This window comes from Castor canadensis, chromosome 6, assembly GCF_047511655.1.
Source record: "Castor canadensis chromosome 6, mCasCan1.hap1v2, whole genome shotgun sequence".
In the NCBI taxonomy this organism is placed as follows: domain Eukaryota; kingdom Metazoa; phylum Chordata; class Mammalia; order Rodentia; family Castoridae; genus Castor; species Castor canadensis.
Window position 1 is genome coordinate 150,602,387 of NC_133391.1, and position 18,947 is coordinate 150,621,333.

Here is an 18,947-nt window from a genome sequence, read left to right on the forward strand (position 1 = left end):
AGAAATGGGGGGAGAAGCCCTTCCCCACACGAACTGTAGGTGAACAAGCCGGCCAGAGAAGGCAGGTGTGGTGCCACCTCCCCAGTGTGCTTGGAGAGGGGAAGGCTTCCAACAGTGGCTAGAGTGTGGTACGCTCCACCGGAGAGTGGGGGAGGGGAACCTCCCCACATGAACTCTAAATAAAAAAGGACTGCAATTGCAACAGGCAGGTAAGGCTGTACACTGGAGAAAACAAAAGGAGGATGAGTCCAGGAGAACTCTAAATAAAAAAAGCCTGCAGGGCTAGGTGAGTGTAAAGCTCACTCCTGAGATCTGCAATAAATAAAGCCTGCAGCAGGAGCTGGCTGACAGTAGGTGGCAGGTGAGCTGCAGCCTCAGATAGACATTCACAAAGCTGTGCCAGACACTTTTTTTTTCCTTTGATGAGACAATGACAGAACTATTACTCAAACATCCAGGACTAGATGCTGAAGGACTAACACCAAGACTATTAAGACAGAAACTGCATTGCATTTGAATTGGGGATATCTTTTTTTTTCCCCTTTGATGAGACAATGACAGAACTACTAGTCAGACACCAAAACCAGGACTGGATGCTGAAGGACTAACACCCAAACTATTAAGACTGAAACTTTATTGCATTTGAACTTGGGAATTTTTTTTTAATCCTCTCTCTGTCTCTTTAATGCCTGTTAAGCTCACTGTTGATTAGTACACTATCTCTCCCCATTTATTTCTTTGGCTTTGGTTTTTTTTTTTTTTTGGTTTTTTTCCCTTTTTCTTTACCTTCTTTGCTTTCCCTCTCCTCTCACCCTTCCATTCTAGATAGCAACATTGTTACTATTACAAGCTAGACAATACTGAATTACACACAGTACACAGAGACAGTAACTGTAGCAAAGGGAATGATGGGAAGATGGAAAAAAGAGGGAAACTATTTTCCCCCCAATAATAAATTAGTACAGGATTCAGAGGGAAATGAAGAAAACAGATGCCCAGATCCAGACTCCAACAAAACGAAGATAAACTATGCCAAAGAACCCAATGAAGCCCACAAGAACACCCTGAAAGAAGAAATCCTGCAAGTTATCAATGAGAATTTTATAGAGATGATACGGGATATGGTCAGCCAAAATGTACAGGAGACAGTCAAGAAATTCCAAGACAACAAAAATAGAGAATTTGAGAAAGCACAAGAACAAATAAAAGAAAGTATAGAAGCACTATATAAACACCAAAGTGAAACAGAAAACCATAAATAGAGAGCTAAATGAACTCAAGACGAAAATAGACAATATTAAAGAGGAAATAACTCAGGATATGGAAAACCTCAGAAAAAAGAACGAAACAGAAGTGCAAAACAAAATGGAAGGACAATCCAGCAGACTAGAACAAGCAGAAGACACAATCTCAGAACTCAAAGAAAAAATGCTAATTAAAGGAAAGACTGAAGAACTATTAGTTAAACAACTCAACACCTGTGAAAAGAAAATGCAAGAACTTACTGACTCCATCAAAAGACCAAACCTGAGAATCATGGGCATTGAAGAAGGAGAAAAGGTGCAAGCAAAAGGAATGCATAATATATTCAACAAAATAATAACAGAAAATTTCCCAAACCTAGAGAAAACTATGCCCATACAGGTACAGGAAGCCTCCAGAACACTGAACAGACCTAATTAAAATAGAACTACCCCATGACATATTATCATTAAAGCAACAAGTACAGAGACTACACAAAGAATATTGAAGGCTGTTAGAGAGAAAAAACAAATAACATACAAAGGTAAACCCATCAAAATCATAGCAGACTTCGCAACAAAAACATTAAAAGCAAGAAGAGCTTAGGGTGAGGTCTTCTGGGCACTGAATGAAAATAACTTCAACTCTAGGATACTCTATCCAGCAAAACTATCATTCAAAATATATGGAGCAATAAAAGTCTTCCATGATAAGCAGAAACTAAAACAATATATGACCACAAAGGCACCACTACAAAAGATTCTTCAAGGGATTCTGCACACAGAAAGTGAAACCCAACATAACCATGAAAGGGCAGGCAGTACCAAACTACAGGAAAAGAAAAAGCAAGAAAGTAGAGAGTAACCTCAACTTAGGTACACACAATCAAACCTTCAAACAACTGAGACAACTAAATGACAGGATCAACACATACCTATCAGTACATGGACTTAATTCCTCCATCAAAACACACTGTTTGATGAAATGGATTAAAAAGGAAGGTGTAACAATTTGTTGCCTACAGGAGACCCATCTCATCAATAGAAATAAGCATAGGCAGGGTGTAAGGCTGGAAGAAAATTTACCAGGCTAATGGTCCCCGAAAACAGACAGGAGTACCAATTCTTATCTCGGACAAAGTAGACTTCAAACCTACACTGATCAAACGAGACAAAGAAGGACACTCCAAATGAATAAATGGGGAAATACACCAAAATGAAAAAAATTTGGAGGCTTCTTAAAAATCTAAACATAGATGTGTAATATGATCCAGCAATACCACTCTTGGGCATATACTCAAAGGAATGCAACACAGGTTACTCCAGAGGCACCTGCACACCCATGTTTATTGCAGCACTATTCATAATAGCCAAGTTATGGAAACAATCAAGATGCCCCACTACTGATGAATGGATTAAGACACTGTGGTATTTATACACAATGGAAGAAAAACCATAAAGAAGAATGAAATCTTATCATTTGTAGGTAAATGGATGGAACTGGAGAACATCATCCTGAGTGAGGTTAGCCAGGCCCAGAAGACCAGAAATCATATGTTCTCCCTCATATGGGGACTCTAGATCAAGGGCAAACACAAGGGGATTGGACTTTGATCACATGATGAAGCGAGAGCACACAAAGGAGGTATGAGGATAGGCAAGAAACCCCAAAAGAACTAGATAGCATTTGTTGACCTCCATGCAGAGAAACTAATGCAGAAACTTTAAAGCAACAGAGGCCAATAGGAGAAGGGGACCAGGAACTAGAGAAAAGGTTAGTTCGAGAAGAATTAATTTAGAAGGTAACACTTATGTACAGGAAAGCAATGCGAGTCAACTCCCTGTATAGCTATCTTTATCTCAACCAGCAAAAACCCTTGTTCCTTCCTATTATTGCTTGTACTTACTCTTCAACAAAATTAGAGATAAGGGCAAAATAGTTTCTGCCAGGTATCGAGGGGGTGTGGGAGATAGGGAGGGGGTGGTGGGAAAGGGTGGGGTTTGGGGGAAGGGGAGAGAAATGACCCAAACATTGTATGCATACATGAATAAAAGGAAAAAAAAGGTATACCATTATATGTTCTTCTAAGAATTTTGTCATTCTAGCTCTTTCTTTTAGGATTTTGATGCATTTTGGGTTCAATTTTGTAACTATTATAAATTAGGGGCAATCTTTAATATTTTACTTATAAGTGACAGGTTTTTAGACTTTTACCACTTTTCAACTCTCTGAAGAAGGCCAACCTCTGTGTATTTACAAGATGTTTTTCAATTGTATTCTTCATATGTATAACTCATAATATAGACTATCCATGTCTACACTATGAAGTTTATAAGGTAATTTTCTGCTTCTCAGGGAAAATATTTTTAAAGTACAGCAATAATTTTAACTTGTGGAATCAATGGTGGATTCCAAAGAAGTCATATTTTTAGTAAAGAAATGGTTCAATTTCTTGTACTTCTCTGGTGTCTACTGAAGCAATCTTATTTCCAAAAATGAATCTTTTTATTGTATAGGTTTTTGTCATAACCTACATACACCATTGAAAGGATAAGCTATAGACAGCCCAGCCTTTTCTAGGATCCTAATGGCCTCTTCAAATATCTCCAAACAATTTTAGAGAAAGAAAACATAAATTGTATGCTTTATAAACTGTAGTGTCCTCTTAATGATTCTTATCTTCAATGCATTTCTAGGTTAGATAAGGATATTCCTGTGCCACATTTTGGAAATATGATGTTACAACAGGTCATTTTATGTGCTTACTTTTTATGGCTCACACCAATGATAGCCATCTTGTAGGCACCTGTCTAAAGAGGCTATCTTCTTCAATTTCTGTAAAGCCAGACATCTCTTTAAGTGTTTCTGCACATATTGACAGAACTGAAAAATGACCAAAAATATTAAAGTCTCAATACTATAGGTGGGCAAATCATACCCATATTTAGCAGTGTTCATGTGCAAAGTATATGAGACATATAGAAGGCAATATAATTTTTGTTAGTAAGAAGATTATAGACTGAATAAACTTGGCTAAAATTTTTATTTGCCTTGTCAGCAGAATGTGAAAATAAGTGCAAAGTCTAATGATGATTTGAGAAAGATACTAATGATTCTTTATTTTACATTTTCTATAGCCTAAAATTTTTATAAAATTCAAGAGTATAATTTGAAGCTTATTTTTTTCAATCAAAGTAACTCAGAACAAGAGGGTGTGTTTGTTATTCCTGCTGTGTGGTATATTATTTGGTGTACTGTAGAAAGCATGATCTTGGATAAGATCTGAACAATCAGTCCTTCATTGTGAAGGGCTGGTATTTTTGGTATCAAAATATCTCTTTTTGTTTACTCATAGTTCTGATTCAGGAAATTTAAATATACTTAGCTCCAAAGATCAATTAGGGTGAATATAATAATGTCTAATGTGGTATGCTGAAAATAAGTCAGTGCTTCTGTTTCCAACTGAGCAGGTGTTCTTTTGAGAGATGAAAGATTTTTAATTTAGAAGAGCTTGCCTAGCTCATGTCAGACTTGCTACATTCAGTATCCATGTGGATTTACACTATCCTTTTCCCAGTATGCTCAGTCCCCATTTGTTTTCTGCATATTGTGCAATATGCTCTTTTTGTTTGTTTACTTCCCTAATCCCATGTAGTGTTCATCTGTCTTAAACTAACACAGTAGGTTATTTTCTTACCATGTAATACCTGTCATGGTTGGCTGGCATTGTGATCATTACCATTTTCCTTATCTGAACACTTACCAAACATGGTCTAATATTTACAAGGCTAAAATATTTACAAAGCACAACAACTAATCCATAGGTAATGTCAAACATGAATTACAAACTCAAGACTATACTCCACTTACATTAAGTCACATCACTCAGTAGGATGTATCACTGAAGTGGTCAATATCAAGACTGATCAATTATGGTTATTAATAACAATAGCAAGGGGTTAAAAACAGCAGCAGTGACTATACAATGAGGTATTCTTTGCTGTATCCATTTGACACTAAAAAGAGTGTTGCTTTTATCTTCTATTTTCTAACTTATGGTATGCATTTATTGAAATTTTTTATCAACCTTCTGCCTCTATCATTTAAACAAAAGGCCTTGAGGGACTGTGGAAAGGTTTTCAATGATACTGCATTTTGCTGGTAAAATTTGGGTACTACTGGGTATACTATGACAGGTTGTTCATTCTACCGCTAAATCAGGAGATCAGCATTGATATAACACTGCTATTTAATTCCAGACCTCATTTTCATTTCTACCTGTTTTTTTATACCTATTTGCACAATGTTTTTTTTTTCCTCTGTAGTCTGGATCCAACCCAGTATAGTGTGTGGCACTTATTTGTCTTATCATTCAAGATGTTTTATTGTGGAAAGAACTTGTCCACATCTTTCATGACCTTAATAGGTTTTTTTAAGTATAAACTGAGTTTATTTTATATTTGCCTCATGGTCATACTGGAGCCATATATTATTAAAAGGCGTCTAAAGCAGAAGTGATCCTGTGCTGGTATCAGCACCTGACACTAGGAGGAATCACCCAAAGGACATTTTCCAATTTATGATTGATAAGTATTTTAGGGTAAAATACCAGATTTAGTACTTTTCTCCTTAAACTTTACCCTCCAGCCTAAGCCTCTATTGATGATTATTCTGTGACTACTACACTTGTCAAATGGGAATTTTTATTCCCATAATTTTCTTGACATGAAAACATTATTTTTCTATTGTAAAGATATTCTTTCCCTTCTTTTGAGTCTGCTTTTTTCTTTTTTTCACATCAGTTGGACTCATAGATTCCCATTTAATGAATAAGAGATTTTCTTTTATTGTCATTATTTATTTTGATGCTCAAAACCCCTATAAGCCATTTTGCCATATTTCCAGTATGTTTTTTGTACTTATCTTTCTTTCTATAAGATACTCTAGGCTTATCTTATACTTTTTTTATATATAGTCCTGTAATCAGTCATTTCTCTCATATGCTATAGTTTCTTTTAGTGAAAAAATGGCATTTGGGGTTAAAAGTTTGAGTATTTGTTCTCATTGCTAAAGAGGTAATATTGCTTCTAGACCCTCTCAACAGAGAGAGTGATGAAATATATGTGTTCATTTTAAAATAAACCCAAGTTCACACTGATACCTCCAATTCTAATACAAGATTTCTGAGGTCTTTTCTATGTTGCCCATGTGCCATATTTATAAATCCTTCTCTAACACAGAGGAAAGAGCATGGCTTCCATTATCCTCCACATGTTGAGTAATTTGCTCTACCCCTCCCCAGTCACTGCTTTGGGTCATGGGCATAATCACCTCTACTTAGTTGCCACATTTTTAGATGTTATGTCAGCCTCACCTTTGCATGGTACTCCATCACCTTGTCTTCAGCCACACCTCCTCATTTTATGAGCACTTGGATCTCATCATACCTCTGCTCACTTCCTGCCTGACTGTGTCCTCTTCTCAGCCTCAGGATAGGCTCCCATATCTGGAAAGTTATCCTACAGCCCCAAGGAGATACTTTGAAAAATTGCACAGCATATTTTACATATTATCATTCATTCGATTTGTCTATAACTATTTCTTTTGTTGTGGATAGTGGGATAATGCTGTGTAAACAGTCAGGCAATATTATTCAGAGTTATTCAAATTGTGTCTGAAATTAAGTGAATAATCAACTGAAGGCTTTTTAGTTATTCATTTTACTAATTGTGGTCACTGAATATCCAGTTAACTAAGTTAATTTCCTTACTTATTTTCTCTTATGAGAATATTCTTTTCATTCAAATTGGAAGATGACGACAAAGTAAGAGTATTAATCATTTTTTGGCTGTACAGGAGTTCTACCACTTGAGCTACACACCAGCCCTTTTTGCTTTGATTATTTTTAAGATAGGGTATCATTTTATGCCAGGGCAGGCCTGGACCATAACCTTCTTATTTCTACTTCCTACATAGCTAGGATGACAGGTGTGTACCACCATGTCCAGCTTTTTACTGGTTTACTAGTTGCAAATTTTTCCTGGGCTGGCCTCAAACTATGATCCTCCTGATCTCCACCTGCTGAGTAGCTAGGATTATAGGCTTCAGCCAACACATCCAACCAAAATTAATCTTTTAAAAAGTTCTAGTTTTCTCAGTTTCTTTTATCAAAGGAAAAATATTTTTCTGTTATACATGGACCATAAACTATTTTCTGAAAGTATCTCCTAAACATCTCAATATTTGGTCTACTCATAAGTGATAAAAATATAGCCAGATTTATAAAGAAAACTCAAGTTGGAGTAACTAGATTCAGAGACTAAAGAAATCTTTAAGTTTAAAGGTAAAAAAGAAAAGATTAAAAGTTTAATAAGATAGAATTTCAATTGCGTCTTATTATAATTTTAAGTTGTTTCACTAGAACGTTTCAAAGCTGCTGACTGAAATCTATTCATATTATTCACTTATTTTATTAACCTGTGACAAACCTTTTTGCTATTTGTGTTGTTAAGTTTTTATCAATTTTATTAGTTTTACAAAAGAAAAAGCATTAATTCTTGTTGATTTTTCCTTTGTGCTTTGTAATATCTCTGAAACAATGTAATATGGACTCTTTTTTTATGAGCTATGGCTTAGTGTGATTGGTTATTTTTCTACATTATTTGTAATATGTTTATTTGTCATTCTAAATTAAGTTCCATGTCAGCCATTTTTTAAGATTATATTTGAATGTATAATGCAAATTCTTGTACATGAAAATATGCCTATCATGTTTAAAGTAAGCTTTGTGAAATTGAAAATCCTTTTAGGGTTGTGATGATAATGGGAATTCATTCTCTAAACAAAAAAAGGAAAAAGGATGCTATGAAGTCTCTTAATATTGGTAATAAGTACTTTGAAAAATACTAGTGACCTTAAGTATACCTTATTGTATCATGTAGAGAATAAAGAATGTGAATTAATCTATATTCATTTAAATATATTATTTGTGAACAGTATATTTTGTGTTTATGATTGATTTGTAAATTTTCTGATAATTGCAAATGTAATGGCTAAATTATGAAATATTCTTATTGACACCCAGATTAATAAAATTAGATATAGTGCCATAAGAATTGACATTCTTGTTATTCCTATAAAATACCTAAGAATAAGTTATTATCATAAATGCTGAAAAGAAAATTTCAGCAGTTTTGACTGTAACTAAATTATGTAAAAAAAGGAATACCTTGTCATCTTTTGAGAAAATATTTTCAAGTGGTTAATTATAATTCATTTCCCAACTCCAAAAGCATACTGTTAGTATTCAGAGTATTCACCATCTACTTAAAAATGTCTTAATCAATGTATCTTTAAAAATACCTAAACATTAATAAAACTGAATCCCTTAGTCAAATTATGATGTTAAAAATTTAAGAAAATACAAGTACTATAAATTTATTGTATGTACTCTAATAATTTTTTCTTAATCCAAGGCAAATATTAATTAAATAACATTTTGTAAGTCATTGTGTGCACATTCACATTAGGAGGTTTTGCGGTTCTTTTTTTCCTCTCTTCATTGTAGTTATTACCTGTTTTGTTTCATTAACTTCCTCCCGTACTTTCTTTAGAAATTCTCTTCTTGACCTGGAGCTTTTGAGTCAGTTCATAAAGTGAGAACTCATTAAAACATCTAACCTATATCATCAAGAATGCAAACAACAATAAATGTGGGGTGTGGGGAAAAAGGAAACCTCATATACTGTTGGTGGGAATGTAGATTAGCACAACCATTATGAAAAACAGAATGGAGGTTTCTCAAAAAACAAAAGTAGAACTGTCATATGATCCAGGAATACCACTTCTAGGGATATCCCCGAAGGAATATTAGTCAATTTACAATAAAGGCACCTGTACACCCATGTTTATTGTGGCATTATTCACAATTTCTAAACTATGTAAATAATCAAGGTGCCCAACTACTGATGAATGGATTATATTCATTATGATTTATATACAATGGAATTTTATTCAGCCATAAATAAGAATGAAATTTTGTTACTTTCAGGAAAATTGATGGAACTGTAGAACATCATCATAAGTAAAGTTAGCAAGGCTCCAAGAACCAAAGACCATGTTCTTTCTCTCACATGTGGAAAATAAGCCCAACACAAATCCAACAGTATTATGAAAAACAGGTCATGATGAGAGGAAGCTACATATGAGAGAGGGAGGGTAAAAGAAGGAATTTAAGAAGTAGATAAGTTTAATGTGCTTCCTATAGACTAATAAATACAGAATTTTAAAATCTGCTGAAATCACCAAAAAAAAGGGGACTAAGGTAGAAAAGAAAAAAATAAGCGAATGAGACAATTTTGTTTATAATTCATACATACATGGAAATGTCACAATGAAATATCTTGCATAGCTATCTTAAATAAACAAAAATTCCATTTTTTATTTTTTTACAAAAACCCAGAACAGGAGGGCAAAACAGGTCCAGTCTGGGAGGTTGGTACTGGTAGGAGGGGGAGGGAAAAAGTGTAGGAAAGTGAATATTGTGCAAATATTATGTACACATGTATGCAAATGGAAAAATGAGACCATTGAAACTATTCCAGAAATGAAGTGAGGGGGGATAAAGGAGAATGGTGGAGGGGGTGAATTCATAAATTGTAAGGAGTTTTATAAATGCCCCAATGTACCCCCAGTACAATAATGAAAATGGAAAAATAAAAGTTAAAAAAAAATCTAGCCTAAACTTTACTAGTATTGTAAATCCTAAATTTCTTCAGCATCTTCAGGGTAAAATTTGTATTTTTCTGATCAATTTAGATATTTGTGTTGTATTATTAAAGTGACGTATGAGATGGGCCAAAGTTCAAAATAAATAGAAAATTTAAATCAGATAGGCTAAGTGAAATTCTGAGTTCATCATCATATCTTTCTAACTATAAAGAAAGTCTGTCTCATTTTCTGTGTAAAGATATGGGAAGCTCTGGATATACACTGCACTATGTGTGTTATTATACATTACACACAACTCTACATTCATTATAATGCTACGAAGCTTCTTCACCATCTTGTAGCAAATGCATTTGGTGTCTTGCCCAGATTCTTTGGCCCTTGTCTTGTCAGTGAACTCATTTGATTTCCAACTGTCAGGACCTTATTTAGTTGCCTGAGGTGAACCAAAATCTCCTTTGTGTGGAAGGCTGGGAATGCTGAGAAAGCAAGGCTCCTTCAGAACCACTGCTGATGGATGAATGATTGACAGGAGGTGGCCTATCGGTACTCAGCTCTCTCACCCATTGAGTGTCATCACCCTGAAGCAGATCTTCTATATTTTTTCTTAAGATGAAACTGCTACTATTCACAGTCATAACTTGCTCAATAATCCTTTGATCACTACCCTCCTTTCTCTAACTTCCTTGTCCATGTTCCCCTACCCCTGCCCTGTACATTCTGGGATTTTCTCAAATAAAAGCCACATGATCACTGAATTGCAATAACTTATTTACAGTTTTTTGAACTCTGATGGTTTTTAAGAAATATGCATTCAACAGAAACCATATTTTGAATTTTGATCTTTTCCTAGGCTTAATGATTCGTGAGACCATACTCTCTCCTAGTGAGCTGCAGCTCCTAGACGGCCTAGATCACAAGGTAAACAACTGCAATTCTACAGGGTGATATTTTGCTGTTTTGTAATAGTCAGTAGGTTAGATGTATTGTATGCATTTTAAACTTAAAATATTTGTTTTAAAAAACTTTTGGTACTACTGTTATTTGAACTCAGGCCCTCTTTCTTCTTAGGCAGACACTCTACCACTTGAGACAAGCTCCCTATTTTTGTACTTAGTTTTTGGATTTGCTCTCATAATGTTTTACAGACTAGTGTGTAGCTAAGATGAAAGGTATACACTATCATGCCCAGCTTGTTGGTTGAGATGGGGTCTTAGTAGTTTTTTTATTTTGCCTGGAGTGGGCTTGAACCACAATCCTCCCAAATCTCCACCATCAGATTAGCTAAAATTACAGGCATAATCCACTGCACCTACCAAAATATTTTCAATTTGTGATAGGTTTATTTAGATGCAACCCTATTGCAAGTCAAAGAGCATCTGTCCTTGTATTTGAATGTATGTCTCTTCTTCTGTATTAAGGGTAAATAAAACTAAGAAAAATTCATTTATTCAGTCAAAAATATTTATGTATAGTCTAATATTTGAATAAAATGGACAGAAATCCCTTCTGCATAGAGTTTCCATTCTAGAATAGTGAGAGAAAATTAACATACATTACTATACATATGTGTGTACAAGATTATATCAGACATTGGTAAACACTGTGGATAATACCAAGGCAGGGAAAGAGGATAAGGAATGTATTTGTGGTGTATATTGAAGTGAGCAGCAAGGTGAGCAGGGAAGCCCTCACAGAGATGGTGTTATTTAACAAAATCATAAAGGAGGTGAGAAGAGTGCTACATGGAGGAATATATCCTCAGATTTAATGGACTTAAAATGATATCTTTATTTGCTTTTCTCTTTATAAAGTTTTATCAGAATGTTATATTTTATTAAATGGAAAATAAAAATCTGGCACAATACAGGGGAAGAGATCTTAGAAATGAAAGTCAAATATGTTACATTTTTACAGAGATATTTCATTGCATCACTGTATCGAAATGGCTTATCAACATGACTCTCACATTGAATAGAAATGTATCAAAATGTCCTGTTCTAAATAAGATTATATTCCTTTCCTCAAAGAGATTAGATTTTAGACATGTAAACAAGTAATACAAAAATGTAATTATATTTAAGGAAAAGAAAGAACTCTAAGTAATAGGGGATTAATTTATGAGAGTGTAGATCAAAGACATTTGTAGAGAGATACTGGTACATGACTAGCATACTGAAGATCAAGCAAAACAAGAAGCCAGGATATTCCAGATTTAGAGAAGAATATATACAGTGTTGTGAAACCATGTGGTGACTGCTTTATCTTTGTGAAAAACTGTGAGAGCACACATTTAGAAGATTTTGAGATGAAGTATGGGGCTGAAGAAAGAGGTATTAGATTATGCAAGGACTTATGTGCTTGGCCAAAGGGAATGCAGAATAGCTTTCCATGGAGCAAATGTGATTGTCAAGCTCTCATCATGAAGCAATTCTTCTGGCTACAGTGGGGAATGTGAATTGGAGGAAGGAGAAAGGAGAGTGAAGATGAGCTAAGGAATTTGGACCTTCAGTCATGGTAGATGTGATGAGAAAGACAAACAGATTCTGGATATATGTGAGAAACCCAACAGGATCTGATAATTGACTGGAGTTGGAGTGTTGAGTCAGAGGGAGTTACCAAAGTGGAGCATCAACCTCAAATTGGAATGTGAACTCCAAAATACCATACAGTGCCTTACAGTATGACTGACTATATTTTGCCTATACCTTCTATTAGTATGGTATTTCATTCCTAGATTATTGGAAATGAATGGATTGAAGTAAGTTGTATAATAACATTGATATTGGTATACTTCAACTGAACCTCAAAATAAATCATTTCTACCTTATTTCATAATGGTAATCTATATTTGGCTATCCATGTGTCCATGGTTGCTACAAATAAAATTAACCTCTTTAAGAATGAATTTAAGTTTGATTGTCCACTAAAGAAATTTTGCTAACGTTGCATTTTTCATCAAAACCTAATATATTATTTTAAATTTGAAAAATTGAGAGACATTTGCCATTATTCCATGATTCACAAGTATGACCTGGGAATTAAAATTCTCCTGTGTTTGATAGGAAAGCCACAGATCTCTCCATAACATGAATACAAAAGTCCAAAAGAAATACTGTAGGAAAGAGGGGGGAAAGGAGGTAGAGGGGTCATGGAAATATAAGGGAGTGGTAAGCATGTTCAAGGTACATTGTGCACATATGTCACAAAGAAATCCCCTCATATTATTAATGTATGATAACCAAAAATAAAATTACAATATTAAGAAAATAAATAGCCTATCATCTGTGTATATTATTCTAATTAGATAAGTCATTTGTATTTGTGGTTAGACAATAGGTTTAAATGACTCATAAAAATTCTTCATTTTAGGAAAATTATGTTTATTTTAATCAGGAGTAGTTGTGATTCAGACTTAGCTCATCAGCTCTAACACTGCCATGTGCAAAGGTGAATTAATTTGAATTTGAAGTTGAGTTGACTCTACCAAGTGAGCTTTGTGGTAGTATTTATTATTAACAGGCTACACTCGGTTTTATCTTCTGAAACAAAAGAAATATAGTATACTATATTATATTAATTATACCATATCATATTATATTCTGGATCAAAAGGAAAATTAAAGTATACAATTTTTAAAAAGTTTTAGTAACTTTTATACAGAAATGTAACTTAGAAGTGGACTAATATAATTTTCATCTGATGTGGTGAATTTTATTACATGTATACACACATGGATATGTGTGCGTTATTCATCTTCCATCACTGTAGAATTTATCTACGATAATGAACATATAACATTTTGGCTCAGTTTTAGAGGTTTCAGCTCATGATTTGTTGGCTCTGTTGCTCTTGGTAATATGTCATTGCAGGAGCACGTGGCAGAGAAAAACTTCTCACCTCATGGCCAAGAAGCAAGGAAGTGTGAGGAAGAGTTACGGGGTCTGACAATCACTTTTAAGAGCATGTCCCTGCATAAAGACCTCCTACTAGTTCTACCACCTCAAAGAGTGCCAGCTTGGGGAACAAGCCTTCAACACATGGACCTTTGAAGGACATTTATGATACAAACTATATCAGTATATGTGTGTATATGTATTTATTATATGCACTCATTCCTCAATATCCCTGGGAACTTGGTTCTAGGAACCACTCACATACCAAAATCTGCTAATGTTCAAATTTCAGATCAAATGGTGTAGCAATCTCTTACAATAAAACTATGCATATCTCCCTGTATACTTTAAATACACTTTAAATCTTCTCTTGATTCCTATTTAAAATATTGTGCCCAAAGTGATTGCAATATAAATAGCTGGTCTATTTCATTGTTTGGTGAATAATGACAAGCAAGAAAGCCTATACCTGTTTAGTGCAAAAGCATCTTTTCTTGAATGTTTTCAGTTCATGGTTAGTTGACTCCATGGATGTGGAACTCAAGGACATAGTGTATACGTAAACTATATGTTTGCCATTTCATTAAACTCATAGTAGCAAAGAGAAAATCCCAAGGGCTGTCACGATTTTGCTATATGTTTGTTTGCTCTCAAATTTGTACTAACAAAAGCATGATCAGCTGCCAATTGTGTGCAAATAAAATTCCATACTCTCAAAACCAAAATCTACTTTCATGTGTGCATAAGAGTAATCTAAGAGAGTTTACAATCTATGGTTTCAGATGCGCTTTTAGTACTGAGTGACCAATTTGAACACTATTAATCAAGTGACAATATTGACATCACGACTTCTTATAATGTTATTATTATCTAAGTAAACAAGGATAGGATGTTTTAGAAATTAGGACAAATATTTTTCTTGAAGAAACAAAGCCTTTGTAATACAGTCTATTTTCAAAACCACTTAGAGAATCAATGAGTAATGCATATGGGAATCTGGGCTCCAGGATATTGATCATTCCAGCAAATAAAAGGCTATATCAGAAGTGGAGTTTAGATGGCAGCTGGAAATTGGCTCCTTCATATTTTTTATCCATGGTGCTCTCCAGGGTTTCACAAAACACTTTGACCTGAGTCATTGTTTGAAGACTAAAATCTGATCATGTCTCCTCCCTTCTTAAAGTACTATAATGACATTTTGTAATCTCAACTTCAGATATCCCATCTAATTTTCCAGTATAATCTCAAGTCCACCTTGCTCTGTTCTTTACCTCCTTCACTTTATTTAAGCTGTTTTCTGAGGCCCTCAAAATGCACCTACTTTCACTCATCTTGGGATTGTCCTATATGCTCATTCCTCTCCCTGAAACACTCTTGCCTCTACTGCACATCTAGTTAAACTTAACTTCTTTTTCCAAGTCTTAACTTGAGCATTGCTTTCCTTGGAAATCCAAATCCACTTCTAGGTCCACAGTTCAGGCTTTAGTCTTGTGATGCATGGTATTGGTACAGGTACTTCTAAAGAGAGCTTTGGCACAGCTGCAATTGACCAGCTATTTATTTAAAAGTAATTATTTACTGCTTTCTCCACTGCAATCAGAATTCTTGAGGCAGAGGATGCTGTTTATGGCCTTCTGTGCTCAGTACCTGGCATTTGGTAATAACATAGAAGATGGCCGCAGATTAAGAACCTTGTAATAGTGGGTTTCTATGTAAAAAGCATTTAAGGCTTTTAAACAATCATTATTTGGCTTCAGGGGGCCTTTGTTCTCTAGACCAGCTCATTAAAAAGCAACAACAAAGTAATATTTCTCCTTTCACGTGTTTCTGATGTCCTCCACCATTTTGTCAGCACTCATGACAATCTCTATTTTAAGATCATCTAGATAAGCTGATGTACTTAGAGATTCAGATCAGTGTTTCTCTACAAGGGTGATTTTGTCATTTAGGAGACATCTGGTAAAGACTGAAGAGAGTTTTGGCTGTCATGGTGGGGGATGTTACTGGGATCTAAAGGCATGTAAAACAAAGAATTCTTCAGTCTAAATGTCAGTGGTGCTGAGGCTGAGAAACCCTGATAAGGAGAAACGGATTGAATTATTCTGTCTTAGATAAATGACAGTATCTATAAGGCAGCTTCAGAGTGCCATGTCGGTTAATTAATTTGATACTCATAAATTCACAATACTCTTGTCCCATAATATGTAACTTACTTACTTAGAGTCAAATACAGATAACTTTCCCTACTAAATGCCATATCTTGCACATTTATGACATTTAATAACTCTTTGTTGAACATTATTTGGCACATCGTCCCACCTTGTCATGATCATTTTATATCCAAGATTAGGTGTCTAAATATCTAACCTTCTTGATTCATGTCTAGCACAGAGTTGGTCAATATGGCATCTATGTCCTCAATGCAAATAGTGAACAAGACAACACCATACTTGAAGATGAAATTATGCTATGAAAAATAAGCATTTTAAAGAGTAATGCTTCATCACAGAGTTGTGCAGGACACTGTAACACCCGCTTCCTGTAAGTTTGACATTCGTTGATTTAAAAATGTGGTTATACTTTCAAGAAAATTCCATATGTAGATAAGGAAAATAAAAAGTGGATAATTTTTTCAAGCAATTATTAGAAAAATAGGTCAATATTTTCAATATAGTAAAATGTTTGTACAGATTGCTAACAAAACATCATCTCCTCTAAAGACAAATGGACAAAGATCTGGAAAAATTACATATTATTAAAAGTTTTATTAACATAGAAATTGATGTTCAACATTTCCTGAACAGTATTTTCCAGGCAGTTGGCTAAAGTTATATATAAACACCATTCTCTGACTCACGCTGAACATGTTCTATGTTTATCTATTCTTGGTGGGCTTATCAAGGTTAAGTAATTTTCAAGGTTCCATAACTATAAGTATATATAAGGAAATATATTCAAATTCACTTGTGGTTAAGCATTTGCAAATTAAACAACTACATAATAGATTTTGCATAATAGATTAAGGAAAACTAAAGTATCCCAGCATTCAATGCAGTAAGCTCAAAATAAAATATACACACACACCTTGGTGGTCATGCTATGTTTAACTCAAGGGAAATCAAATTGACAGTGTTTCTTAGCATCATAAAAATGCTTTTATACTTTAATTTATAACTAGGTGTGTGATTATTTATTCTAAGCAAAAATAATTCTAAAAATAAGTATTTAAATATTCAAATTTATTATTTTCAAAATGGTAAGCTAACCAAATGTTCAAAATCAATTTTAGTAAATTGGACAACAGCCAGTTGATGGATTACCCTACTTCTAAAGATTATGTCATATCATGCAAACATCTTCTTGGTATAGTTCTAAGCAAGGAAAAACATGAAAAGTTAATTGTCATTTTATCAATACTTACTTATCTATGAGAAAATCTTGAAAAGAGTATGTAAGAAATAAAAATAGTGAGTATGAAATTAAATCAATAGAAATAGTGTTAAAACAGTTAACGTGCTATTCATGTCCACAAATACTAAAAATAAAATGATGACCTCCCAGGCTGTACTACAGAATCTGCCTTCTATCCAGAACAGAATGCTCCCTATAGCGTGGTTTCTCAAGTTTGTTGCTGTTTATATTATGGGCTAAATAGTTCTTTAAGGTGGAGGCTATTCTGTGTAGTGTAGGATGTTTAGCAGAATCCTCACCCCTATGCACCAAAGGCCATTAAATACCTCCTCCCCTGTATCGTACTATGACAACTAAAAGAATACGAGTTAGTATTCTGTAGATTAGTTGGAAAGCAGGGCCCCAAAATTTATGTACCACTGTAATTTCATTTTGTAATGTGACTTAGAAGCTCTTCTCAAGTAGACTCTTTTTTCTTACCTTTTAAATCTGGCCTGGTGGTAGTGGCCTTGTTCTCGCCTTTCTCCTCTGTTTGGTCTGCACCGCTTCCGTCAGCCTCCTGCCCGCCGTCTCCTTAAGACCAAACACCATGCCTTCAATTAAGTTGCAGAGTTCTGATGGAGAGATATTTGAAGTCGATGTAGAAATAGCCAAACAATCTGTGACCATCAAGACCATGTTGGAAGATTTGGGAATGGATGATGAAGGAGATGATGACCCAGTTCCTCTACCAAATGTTAATGCAGCAATATTGAAAAAGGTCATTCATTGGTGCACCCACCACGAGGATGACCCTCCTCCTGAAGATGATGAGAACAAAGAAAAGAGAACAGATGATATACTTGTTTGGGACCAAGAATTCCTGAAAGTTGACCAAGGAACACTTTTTGAACTTATTTTGGCTGCAAACTACTTAGACATAAAAGGTTTGCTTGATGTTACATGCAAGACTGTTGCCAATATGATTAAGGGGAAAATTCCTGAGGAGATTCGCAAAACCTTCAATATCAAAAACGACTTTACTGAAGAGGAGTAAGCCCAGGTACGCAAAGAGAACCAGTGGTGTGAAGAAAAGTGAAAAGTTGTGCCTGACACTGTAACAATATAAGGATTGTTCCAAATACTAGTTGCACTGTTCTGTTTATAATTGTTAATATTAGACAAACAGTAGACAAATGAAGCAGCACATCAATTGTATTAGCATAAGGTTGTCCTTATTGCATGTGTAGTTTGAGTACAGACTCTAAACCTATGGCTGAGTTTCTGCTAGTATGAACAAAAGCTTTCCTCTTTACTCTGAATAAAACTGAACTATGGATTCTCTGTAGAAAGTGGCATTTTGGACTTTTCCTCTTCTGTCAAGCAATTTCTGCCTAGTTCATTGTCCAGTTAACTCTAGTTAAGCTTTTAAAAGTTGGCATTGTAAATAAAACAACTTGCAAAAAGTTAAAAAAAAAAATCTGGCCTAACTTTGCTACTTTCTCTGGGCAATATAAGTGAGCTAATAGTCATGGTCCCAGTTCCAAGTCAAGGTCTCACAGAGTCATTCAAATTCTCACTGACGTTTTTTTGCATCTGTCTCTTTCAATATATAAGCCTAATCTGCAGGCTAAAGGAAGAAAGTCGACATGGATCAGGGTGGAGTTATCTACATTTTCCAGCTGAGGCTAG

At 34.7% G+C, this 18,947-nt stretch overlaps 1 pseudogene; it reads left to right on the forward strand.

Moving 5' to 3' along the window:
- Positions 1 to 17,818: 17,818 nt before the first annotated feature.
- Positions 17,819 to 18,735, forward strand: LOC109674439 (S-phase kinase-associated protein 1 pseudogene; annotated as a pseudogene).
- Positions 18,736 to 18,947: the final 212 nt, after the last annotated feature.